This window comes from Aedes albopictus, chromosome 3, assembly GCF_035046485.1.
Source record: "Aedes albopictus strain Foshan chromosome 3, AalbF5, whole genome shotgun sequence".
Classification (NCBI taxonomy): Eukaryota; Metazoa; Arthropoda; class Insecta; order Diptera; family Culicidae; genus Aedes; species Aedes albopictus.
This window is the reverse complement of record NC_085138.1, coordinates 121575146-121587331: the sequence shown is the minus strand read 5'-3', so window position 1 is coordinate 121587331 and position 12186 is coordinate 121575146. Positions and strand designations below refer to the sequence as shown.

The following is a 12186-nucleotide window of genomic DNA, read 5'->3' as shown; positions in this document are numbered from 1 at the left end:
TTGAAATGTTATCTTGTGGATACATCCCAAAAACTTGAATATAACAAAATAAGATTGCCCAACAGAACATGTTATTAAAAAGATATATTTTGATAAGTTAACAATAACAAATTATGATATAAAAACAAGCTATGTGATTCTGTTGTTATCAATTTGCTATTCTCCTCTGCTCGGGAAATGTTTTGGCAATATATGAATGTTATCCGCACAAGTTGTTTTAAAGTGATCAATTTGACCCCGGATTACGGTACGCGATTTTTCGGGCAGGTAAAAATAAGCTAAGGAATTCGTTAAACCTGAACTTTTCGACGTTATTATGATGCAGATGTGTCATTACATAAAAGGATAATAAAATTTCTGAAAATAATACCAGAGATTCGAAATTTCAAGTGCTTGTGGGACATTTTCTCGAAATCATTGAAAAACAGATGGCCCGGTCTGACTTAACGCCGACCACTTAGCCTTGAGATACGGACTTTAAATTTTGGCATGATAGGGTAAATGTGCCGATCGTTGTGGTAATAAATTAAATTAATTCAAAAACAAAATATGATCGTACCATCTAATGAAGGTTTTCACAACGTTAGTCGGTAGTATTCTATTCAAATTTGATGGGAAAAATATGAAAACTATCGTTTCTCTCTGTTTTCGATCAATAATCGCTTGCCACAAGTTGCCCAAAACAATAGGCACACTGTTCCTGTTATAGAGGTTAAATTTAATTTCGGTTCCTATTGTTTCGGTATCCCATTGAAATCATATGGGATACCGCAACATTAGGAACACAGCAGCAGAAATATTAGGGAAAATATATTTTTTAACCTTCCGTGGCTCGCGCAATCGAATACCACTGGCAGCACTGCGCTGGTGCTGTGTACAACATGCGAGCTTTTTTCAAGGTGTTGTACAAAATACAACAGCGCGACCGCTGGAGGGTTAAATAGGTTTTTGGGCAAATCTTAAGCACAAAAAAGTGCAATCTGATAATTTAAGCATAATACCTACATCTATTAAAAAATGCCTTTTGGTAACATTTCAGTCGAAAAAGTGCTAAATTGAAATTACCGCAACAATAGGTATGACTACAACAAAGGGAACAATTACCCTAGTTTTTTTTGCTTAAACGTTCATTTTGCAATATTGCGCATTGTGCAGTTAAAAGTACGACGAGGAAGTGAGGAATCTCAAATAAAAGTGCGATTTGGTGTCAGATCGTTTCGGTGTCTTCATTAGCTCATGATGAATAAGTGCGGTGAAGACACCGGAACGATTTGATGCAAAATCGTACTTTTATTTAAGATTCCGCACTCTGTCGCAGTCGCTAACTGGACTGGAGTGCAATAAACTATATTAAACTTTTAACATTTCCAACTTTTGCAAAAATATGGACGGCCTATTGTGCAGTTTAAATTTTCTACCAAATGAGCTTAAATTTTGGGACACGGCAGAATCTGGTTACGAACCGAATAAGCGATGTGGAGCGAAGCGATTTTTTTGAACCACCTTTTTTTCCAAAAAAAATTCCCGACGAGGATGGGATTCGAACCCACGCGGGCAGAGCCCATTGGATTAGCAGTCCAACGCCTTAACCACTCGGCCACCTCGTCTTCATGCAAAGCGATGCACAAAGAGAGCTTTTTGTTTTCAGATGTCTCTTTTAAGTTTTTCCTCTATTTCGATGCCATCTCAAAAGTCTCCTTCCTGCATTATCTTTGCCAACCATTTGAGTGCCTATCGCAGTGACTGCGCAAATTGAATCGTGGAACTTCTTTTCAACCAATTTTTGAGCCGTCACTCGTCGTTAATTAGAATCGCGTTGACTATTCAACTGCGCCTCTAGCCATATCACTACCATTCGAGGGCGATAATGTTCCATCCATGTCCGAAGTGAGCAACACAGCCAGTCAGTGTGGGCTCTGCTCATTAATCTGATTGATGTAAAATAATTTACGAGCACCCAGCAAGCACCGCACCAGAGCGGTGGTGCGGCGCACACACTACTGTTGAATGCTGTGTGTTGCTCTGGCACTAAATGTGTTTAAGGGCGGACGGGACGGTCGAGGAAATATCCGCCATTGCTCTGTGGCTACTAAGATGGTAATCTCAGATTCTACTTTATATAATGGAACAAAAATCTATCATTGTATATGCTCACTTACAGTGCATATGCTGATTGTTTTTCAGCTTCATCTGTGCGATAGAAATCGAGATTACCATCTTCAAAATCGCGAGGCAAATTGTTAGAAAGAGAGGGAAGATAGGAAAAATAACACAGCGTCCCGATTCACCTTAATTTCATGCGCGTTTATGGAACAAAGCGAAGGAGGTGATAATGATCTCATCTCGTTCGGTTTCTACTTATTATCTCATTTAGCCGTAAGCTGGTCCAGTCCCCATTTAGAGTGCGTAAGTTTATCTTCACCTTTTGCTGTTACGTTTGTTATATACGAGAAAGGTAAGCTGCCATTCTACGCCCGATTGTCCCATGTTATATGGGATTCCCAAATAACATGGGACAATAGGGCGTAGAACGGCAGTAAGGTTGCTATTCAAAGATGACATCAAAGCATTATTAATTATGGTTGTAATAAAAAGTCTAGGGTCTGGAAAGGACCGAAGTAATAAATGCGCGAGAATTTGGCTATAGCATTCTGATGACATCTCAGTTTGCTGTGGAAGTACTCATTAAACAATGGGTTGTTGAGAAACAGTCTTCTTCGATGCTTATGTATTCTTCCGAATTTAAAAATTTTAAGCACGTATAATCTTCCAAATTATGAACCTAAAAAATGGTGCATCAAATCGCGCCACATCAAACTGGTAGTGGGATTGATCCGAATTTGTCTTTCGTACCCACCTCTACCCTTGGATTTTGAATGCCTTCTGGTGTTTTATTTTCACACAAAAACAGAAACCAAAGAATGGGAACAGAAAATGAGATGTCTTTATTTTACCTCCGAAAACGGATTGTGAGAAAACGCACCTCTTGTCACCTTGTTCGTTGCCAGAGCTAATTTGGCTCTGATAGAGAAATTATCCGATCCAAAAACGATAAGCTTGGGGGCTGCTGCTCGCTCTGCGCTCAACCGTTATGGGTCAGCATTTTTAGTCCACAAATTCCTGCGGGCCGTTTCTGGTACTGATTGGTTTTGGTTCAGGTTCAAGATCCTCTTGCGCCGAAACGACCATGCGGTCACACTGATCGCGTTGGTGATGATGGAGACTTAACGATCTTGGGAATGTCTCGCTAAACATTGGAATAGGAATGGTCTAATTACCAAATCAAAACCTCGATTAGTTATTCAAAATAAATAGCGAGGAGGAGAAACGTGAATCCATATCGATGCTAATTAAGATCTTATCTTGTGTGTAGGATGCGTAGGTAGGCTTGAAGACTAATCGGGAGATTAGTACTGTTAGTATTAACTGTTGAGCCCACGTAGAACATGTAGACTATGTGTACCCACATATGGCAAACTTAAAAAGCTGTTCCTATAAATTAGAAATAAAGATGACGCCGATGTATTCAAGAATGAAATTCAAATATTCCATGTATGGTGCTCTAAAAGTTTATTGGAATTAAATGTAAAAAAGTGCAATCATATAACGTACAGTAGAAAATGATGTCCATCAGATGTCTCAATAAAGCTAGGCAATCAAATTGTTGAAAAATGTGCAAAAATCAGAGATTTGGGTATAATTTTGGACACAAAATTAACGTTTGTACACTCTTAGAAAAAATCATGTAAATTTAAGTTCACTTGGATGCACATAAAAGGAGCGGCCCGTTTGACACAAATTTACGTCTTCTATTACAAATAAAGTCGAGCTAGCCATCGCTAGCGCCGAAGCGAGAAATCAAACATGTGTAAATAAAATAATAAACTGAATTCGAACTCTGGTCCGCTGACTGAGAGGCACGTACTTTACCTTTTGACTATGTAACTGTCTTGTGAGACAAACGATAAATGTAAAACTGTTTCTGCCTATCTGGTCAGATAGGTTTGTTGACATCTTGTGCAACCAACTCGAACTTACATGATGGATGTAAAATTGAGTCAAATTTGCCATTCAGTCATGAAATGTTTACGTACGTTGATAGTTTACGCCACGTGTAAATTCCTAATTTTTTAAGAGTGTAGAACATTATAATACAATTATCCATAGAGCATATAATATGTTATCGTTTATAAAACGTTTTGGTTATAACTTTCAGGATCCATACACTATAAAAACATTATACATTGCGTATGTGAGATCAATATTAGAGTATTGCAGCGTTGTTTGGTCTCCTTACATGAAAAAACATGAAGAACGCATAGAGTCAATTCAGAAGCAGTTTCTGTTGTACGCACTACGTAAGTTAGGATGGACAGTATTTCCTCTGCCTTCATACGAAGCACGTTGTTTGCTGATCAACATTCAGACATTGAAAGAACGACGTGACTACGCTATAGGGCACTGCACTGTTTTGATTTTGTATGAGATTTTGACGTTTCTTGGCCTTGTTGTTTACAACATTTTTGTAAGAGTGAAAGAGAAGGAGAGAATTTTATGCAGTGCCCTATGGTATCGTTTGTTACTGATATTGTCTCACAGCGTACTGATTCGCCTGAATTATTGTCCAAATTAATTTTTTTATGCTCCCAGCCGGCATCTACGTGAGAGAAATTTGTTTACAGCGGAACGTCATCATGCTGATTATGCAAAACATGGACCGTTAAATCAAATGATGTACACCACAGAGAACAGACATCCAAGTCCAGTTCCGAAACTGTGTAAGGAATTTAACGGCCATTTGAAATCGGAAACACAAGTGGCAATAGCGTGGCGCTGCAATCGGTTAATTTCCCATACTAATTTAATTCACCACTTGAAATGTTTCAATTCACCACTGACTGTGGCAATATGGTGTTTGGTGGCGTTGGTGTTGTCATCGTGTATTGGTTTGCAACCTTACTCAAGTAAAGATTCAAATCCTTACACAACTTTTCGAATGAAATTTGTTCTAGCCTGGATGTCTGTTCTCTGTGTGTACACTTATAATCGGCATTGTGAAATGATTGACCTAAATATGACTAGAACGCAGTTGAAGAAACATTTTCAAAACATTCGAAATCGTAGAAGCTAAATAAAATAGCAGATAGATGTAGCCTTTATATGAAGAATGATAAAAAAAATGAACTAATAACAATTATAACTATAAAATATGTATAAATAGATATTAAGCATGAAATGTATTGAAACTGGTCTACGTTTGATTGACGACAATAAATAAATAAAAAATAAATAAATAAATATGGCAGATATATAAGTTAGGTTAAATATGTATTCTGGAATGCTGTTTAATCCTCTAAAGTTACGAAACCACACCCGGCGGCGCTTGATTGGTGAGGCTTGTTCCCAGATGGATCACGTGCTGGTCAATTATTTAATACACTGCGAAACTTAACCTCCAACATGTTTGACAGTTCTCAGGTCACTTTACATGATACTACGATACATAACATGACTCAAAAATTATTATTCGCAGTCCAAAAAATATGTGTTTATAGTACGAAATGAGACATGTATGTGGCTGAACACTAATATATTTCAATACATTAATATTTTTACCCACCAGATCATAAACGTCATCACAGTGCAAGGATCCACCCCCACATTTGCTTGCATCCTCCCTAGGCGAAGACAACTTGTTATTTACAATTTATCGACGGGAAAAATGTGACAGTTTTTGCTGCATTCTATAGCAGTGAAATCCATCATTGAAGTGTCACAGAGCTTTTGTGGGGGGTGAATTGAAAGTTGGTTTAAACAGTGAATCTGGCGAAGTGAAAATTGAACGGTGATTGGTGAGGATCAATAATTGAATTATTCGACTACCTGCTGCTTGCTCGTACGCAAAACGGGAAAAATTGTCAACTCGTAAGTGGAGTAAAATATAAACATAAAATTTAATTTGGTGTAAGTTTTAGATTTCCAGTGCTGGTTTTCGATAGTCTCCTTTTTTTTGTTTCCATCTAATGAAGCGCTGACAAAGGCAAGTCGGAATAGCTGTTATGATTAGCTTTTTTTCGTCTGATTTGACGAAAATTAGACCTATGACGAAGTAAACTGTTCCCGACTAGAAAGTACTAACAAAAATATAACATAATTATAACAAACCATGATATTTATAACTCATTGAGATATAATCATGTTCAACGGCCTTGGTGTTTTTCAAACACTATAACTCAATTATATCACATCTACATATATAAAAATGCAGTGGCATACGTGGGACCGCGCATAACTCACAAATGGAACGTCCAATCCAGGTCATCTTGGTTTTGTTCTGTTAGTTTACACCCAAGGAAGGTTTATAAGCCAAAAAACATAGAGATATAAAAAGTTTTTGAAAATCAACTTTTTATACGCTTTGCACAGGGGGAATTCGGACTTGAAACGTCAAACAACGCAGTAGGCAAGACAAAGTTTGCCGGGTACAGCAAGTTATGTTATAAATGTTGTTTGACGACTCATTGTAATATAATTTAGTTTTGATTTTTCGACATTTGGACAACAATGTTTCAAAATTGTATCAAATTTTGATAGAAACTAGAAATGATGAAGCTAATTTCCATAACATATTCTGTTATAATTTTGATCTGATTATAACAAAATAGGTTATTATCTTGATAAGACCAGTGGGGTTTTTGTTAAATTTTTAGTTATTTTCACGTCATCCTTCTTCTTCTTCTTTATCGCTCGACGTTCGCATTGGAACTTGGCCTGCCTCTCTTCAACTTAGTGTTCTTAGAGCACTTTCACAGTTATTAATTGAAGGGCTTTCTTTGCCTGCCATTGCATGAATTTGTATATTGTTAGGCAAGTACAATGATGATACATTATGCCCAGGGAGTCGAGAAAATTTTCCCGACTGGAACGGGAATCGAACCCGCCGTCTCCGGATTGGCGATCCATAGCCTTAACCACTAGGCTAACTGGAGACCACATCATCCTGCATCTAGTTTATAACACAATAAGTTAGGCCGTTACAAATGGGTGCTATGCCTTCCGGGTCGTTTGCTTGTGAGTCCGCCGGATGTTAAACCGCGTTTCCGAATGTTTTCCGTTACGTTCTGTGCTATGCATGGCAGCATTTTCAAGTGGCTGGTGACGTTACCGCTAGTGATTACGCCACCCGGGAAGTCAGTGTTGTTTTGTAGAAAGGAAAATTTCCCATTCGCCTTAAGCGATACGTTTCAAGTTTTGTTCGACTGAGGCTTCTTGTGATATATGTGTGAAAATGTTACTTATTTGGAAGAAAATCAAAACAAAGTGTTGTTTTATGACTACCGTTAAATGAAGATGGGGAAGATTGAAGTTTGTACCTGCTGAATTAAGGATTCGTCTTTCGATGCTGCGGCTGTAATTCATCGTTGAAACTCGGTGAGAATGTTCTTTTTGTCATATTACTTTCTGTTATGTACCCAATTCTGTGCGATAAATGCAATTTCAAATAGCTGTAAGCTGACTTTGTTAGTTTTACACATTAGTTTTTATCGAGTTCGGCTGATGCTTTTCAAGTCAAGCAGTTGCAGGAGACTTAACTTGACGAGCTCGTCCCAATTAAACGCCTTGTTTTGTTGCACTTCTTTGTGTATATTTCAAAACAACTACACTAAATTAATTTCATTACAATTCAGTCCCATAATTTAATCATACTCGACCTTTCCCGTACTAAAATCCCTTCTCCTTTCTATTTACGAGAGCGTTGTTGAGTCGCTGGCATCTCGATAAAATTGAAAGAGACGAACCAGCCAAGGGCTGAAAGTCTCTCTAATAAAGACAAATCAATCAATCAATCAAATCTCGATAAATAGATATCATCCCTTCCCTATTATCCCTTCCCATCCACATAACGTGTTTCTTATCGTTTCAGAGAGCGATCAATGGCGCTTAAGCCTAGGCTTGTTAGCCAGGACACATGGTCCAAATGCCTGTGCTCCATCCCGGAAGCAAAAAGGCCCATGGAGTGACAAATTTCTTAGCTATGTCACTCCCACTTACACTCACATCAACACATCTACATGATCAACTCAAATACACTTACACAATCTGAATCTTGCCGCATCACTCGCTTATAGTGAATCAACCCATTCCTAATATCCAACTCCTTGACACCTATGGGGGCGCCGGTGAGTCGCTGGCCTTTCATAAAGTAGGTGTCATATCATCACATCCTTTCCTTTCCACGTAACGGAGAAGATGGGCGTGGCCGGCAGTGAAAGTTTTCATGTCTTTTTTACTTCAACCTCTGATTGGATAGCTGTTTCTTCCTAAACAGCATTCCATAAGCAATTAGAATAGGAGTATTAAAGTTTTAACATGACAAGTTTCAGTATGCAATCTACGAATTACTCCGTTACAACGCAACGCAACGCAACGCAATAAGTTAGGCCGTTACAAATATTCCCTGGTCAAGTTCGCAGGGTTTGACGGTATCAAAGTGAAGAAGTTTTATTTTGATTATTGTAATGTAGTGTTCCTTAGTGAAACATATCACCTTTTTAACACTTTAATGCGCCTCCAACGGTTAATCACGAACCGGCCGCTGCAGATGGAGTATGGCTGATCATATGCAACAGACATGCTCGATAAACACGGAGGAACCGCTGGGGCGTAGTAGAGTCTATTCCCAAGCAATAGTTTAAAGTCGGTTGGATTTGAGAAGGTTTTGACGATCTTTGCAAATCCTAATAAAGGTATTATAGGATTTGTGACAGGTTTTGGAACCTTTTACAGCCAGCTGACTTCAAAATGTTGCTTGGGCTTCACGTTTCTTGGTTGATTTTGATTAGTAGTTTATTATTGTCATAGTCGCTTTTTCGGATTTTGACTATGTTGGTCATATTTTCTTTAAATAAAGCAATTAAAATCAACCGACGAATTAATAGTGGGAAGGAAATTTGCAGCACAAAGCTAACGTGCGAACACTTAAACGCATTGTTGACGTCAATGCGTTCGACGTGATATTTTGGACAAAAACTGACTGCTTTTTATTAACTGAACAACGTTACTTGTGTATGACTAGGTTGACATTTGCTAAGCTACGCTTGAGAAAATGACATGGCTTATCCAGGTAGGACCGATAGGACAATTGAACTAATTTGGAATGTTTTTCATAGTTTTTGTAGGGGGATTAAAACATAATAGTTGACAAGCAATCTTTATTGTTTTTAAATTTTATTGAAATCAGCTGATCAGCTTGGTGTATTTTTGTTTATCTCTTAGATGGTATTATGACACCAACAGAAACATATCAGGACTTTAGTTATATATTTCTGTGGGTCTTGGACCGATGACAATTTAAGAACATAAAAGATGATGAACACAGAGAAGTAGAAAACGATTAGCGAAATCAAGAAAACAATTTGACACAGGACCGACTATATTTTAACATACGGCACGGGGTTCGAATGGTTCGATAAAAAAAAGCAAACATACGACAATTGACTTAAAAAGCAGAAAAACATCTTGAACCATACCACAAAACCACACAAGAAGACAAATACAAACCGTGTGACCATAGCACCACATAGGCAAATCATGACTGACTGACCAATTGAAAACTTTCCAATCTTCTCCCGTAACTTTCTGAGTCAGTTTGCAACAGTGTCTTAATGGATATCATTTTCCGCGTACGTCTGGCAAACTGCTTCTGAAAGATTACGCACCCTTTCCTATCTTCAGGTCTAGTGTAGAGGTTTCAACTCTATTCAGAGTGCAGCTAGAAGCCTAGCGAAAAAAAATAAGTTAGGCCGTTACAAATATTTATTTCACTTTTTGGCCTACCAATCTTTGGTTGGTCGAGGGGGGGCATAAAAATAATAAAGTATTTAATTTGAAAAAAATATTAAAAACTCCTCGGATTTGTTAAAGAGTTTTTGCCAAGACCCGATATTTTGATAAATATTTTTCCATCTGCCCCCTCAAATTGCAAAATCCAGCCAAAAATATTCGAAGCCCAAAAAGTGAAAAAAAAAAATTGCATCAGCCTTATTGACAAATATTATAACATCATAACACAATATGATATATTTTGGCTTGCAGTCTAACAAATTGCGTTGATTAATTACATATCATCGCCGACGTTTCGGTCCGGCTATTGGACCACCTTCATAAAATTTCGTACAATTTGTAAACCGTGGGGTTGAAAAGGCTCACGCTGTCTGGTACACTTTTGGGCCATTCGTTCCGGTTGAGTTTGGGAATTCCCTAGCTGGTACACGGACACTACCTGCCGGTGCAGACTATCGCCTCTACTGATCAGCTGTTACTCAGAGTACCAGACCAGTAAAAGTGTACCAGACAGCGTGATCCTTTTCAACCCGACGGTTTACAAATTGTACGAAATTGTGTGACCTGTTGATTTGTGTATCGAGCCCTGAAGATGGTCCAATAGCCGGACCGAAACGTCGGTGATGATATGTAATTAATAAACGCAATTTGTTAGACTGCAAGCCAAAATATATCATATTGTGTTATGATGTTATAATAAGGCTGATACAAATTTTATTTTCACTTTTTGTCTCCCCCCCCCTTTAAATATTAAATTCTAGTTCAAATCAACCGATTTTTCAATTTACTATAGCGACAAACTGATTTCTAGTTTAAACTGAACTGTTCTATTCTTCATTACACCAACGAACCTAACCTCAAAATGACTGACAAATCTCAGGTAATTTTGACAGATGTAACATGAGCATGAAGAGGACGGCAACAAGATCGATAAAGTAGCAAATGTTATCCATCTTTTTCGTGCATGTGTGTGGTCTGTCAAAATGACCTGTGAATTGTCAAACATTTTCATGACTAGCTTTGTTGGTGTAATGAAGAATTGTTTGATAATACAAATATTTTTATTTGTTGAAATTTTTGACAGTTTGTTAAAACAAACAGAGATATGGTATATTCAATATGAATTAATGGATTGATTCAAACAACTGCACTTTTGCCACTAACAAACCCGGTATGTGATTGTGTTGGTGACAGCAGCAGCTGCGACAGTTCGGAAATTTATTTTTAGAGCGTCGGTAAGCGGATGGGGAGGAAAAAAAAGACAAAAAAAGCGAAACCGATAAACTTTTTGTGGATGCTGTCGTGAATACCTGCGCGTTATCTATCACGGCCAAAGCTGCAATTGGAAGTTGGCGTGATGGATTTGCTGCACCTTCTTCGTTGTGGCGATGTTGGGGTAAGCATTTTTTATAGATGTGTGAGTGCTTTCGGATTATGTTTATGGTTTTTATTTTGTTGATACAAATGAAATTTTTGACATTATATGAAATGATGGTAATCGGTTGTTTTTATCGATAAACTCTAAATGAAAACAATTAAATATAACTTTGGAATAAGTAAATTCTCAGTTTGAAAATCAACCATGCGTTTTATTGTTTTAAACAAGCGCCATTTTTCTGCGTGAAAAATAGGAAGCGCTAAGCGATGCCAATTCTTTATTGCACCAACGAACCTAACCTCAAAATGACTGACAACTCTCAGGTCATTTTGACAGATGTACGTACACTGTGGTGCATAATTGATCGGATAAACGCCGATTTTCATACAAATTGACCAAGTTTGAGATGCTGTAACTTTGGTTTGCGTTGATGGATTGAGCTCCATTTTTGACATGGACCTACTAATATGCTAAATTTTACGTATACGAAGTACAAAATGTTTTCGTTTACAGGTTTGGGCGTGGCAAGGCGTTCAAAATGTGCAAAAGTAAGCGGACAGCGGCACGCGTGCACTAGCGTGAGCAGTCTCTTTCTTTTCGGTCATTCTCTTCGATAAACACGAGAAAGAGCGAGATAAAAGAGGAGGCAAAATGCCCCCTCTTTTATCTTTCTCTTTCTTGTGTTTGTTTATGAGAGTGAGTGAGAAAAAAGAAAAGCTGCGCACGCTAGAGCACGCTTGTAAATCCAAAGGGTACCGCTGTCCTATCAATTTTGCACATTTTGAACGCCTTGCCACGCCCAAACCTGTAAACGAAAACATTTTGTATTTCGTATACGTAAAATTCAGCACATTAGTAGTTCCGTGTCAGAAATTGAGCTCAATCCATCAACGCAAATTAAAGTTACAGCATCTCAAACTTGGTCATTTTGTATGAAAATCGACGTTTGTCCGATCAATTATGCA

At 38.0% G+C, this 12186-nt stretch overlaps 1 non-coding gene across 1 annotated transcript; it reads right to left on the bottom strand.

Moving 5' to 3' along the window:
* Positions 1-1525: 1525 nt before the first annotated feature.
* Positions 1526-1607, bottom strand: Trnas-gcu (transfer RNA serine (anticodon GCU)). The gene has a single exon. It is a non-coding gene; the product is annotated as a tRNA-Ser (tRNA).
* Positions 1608-12186: the final 10579 nt, after the last annotated feature.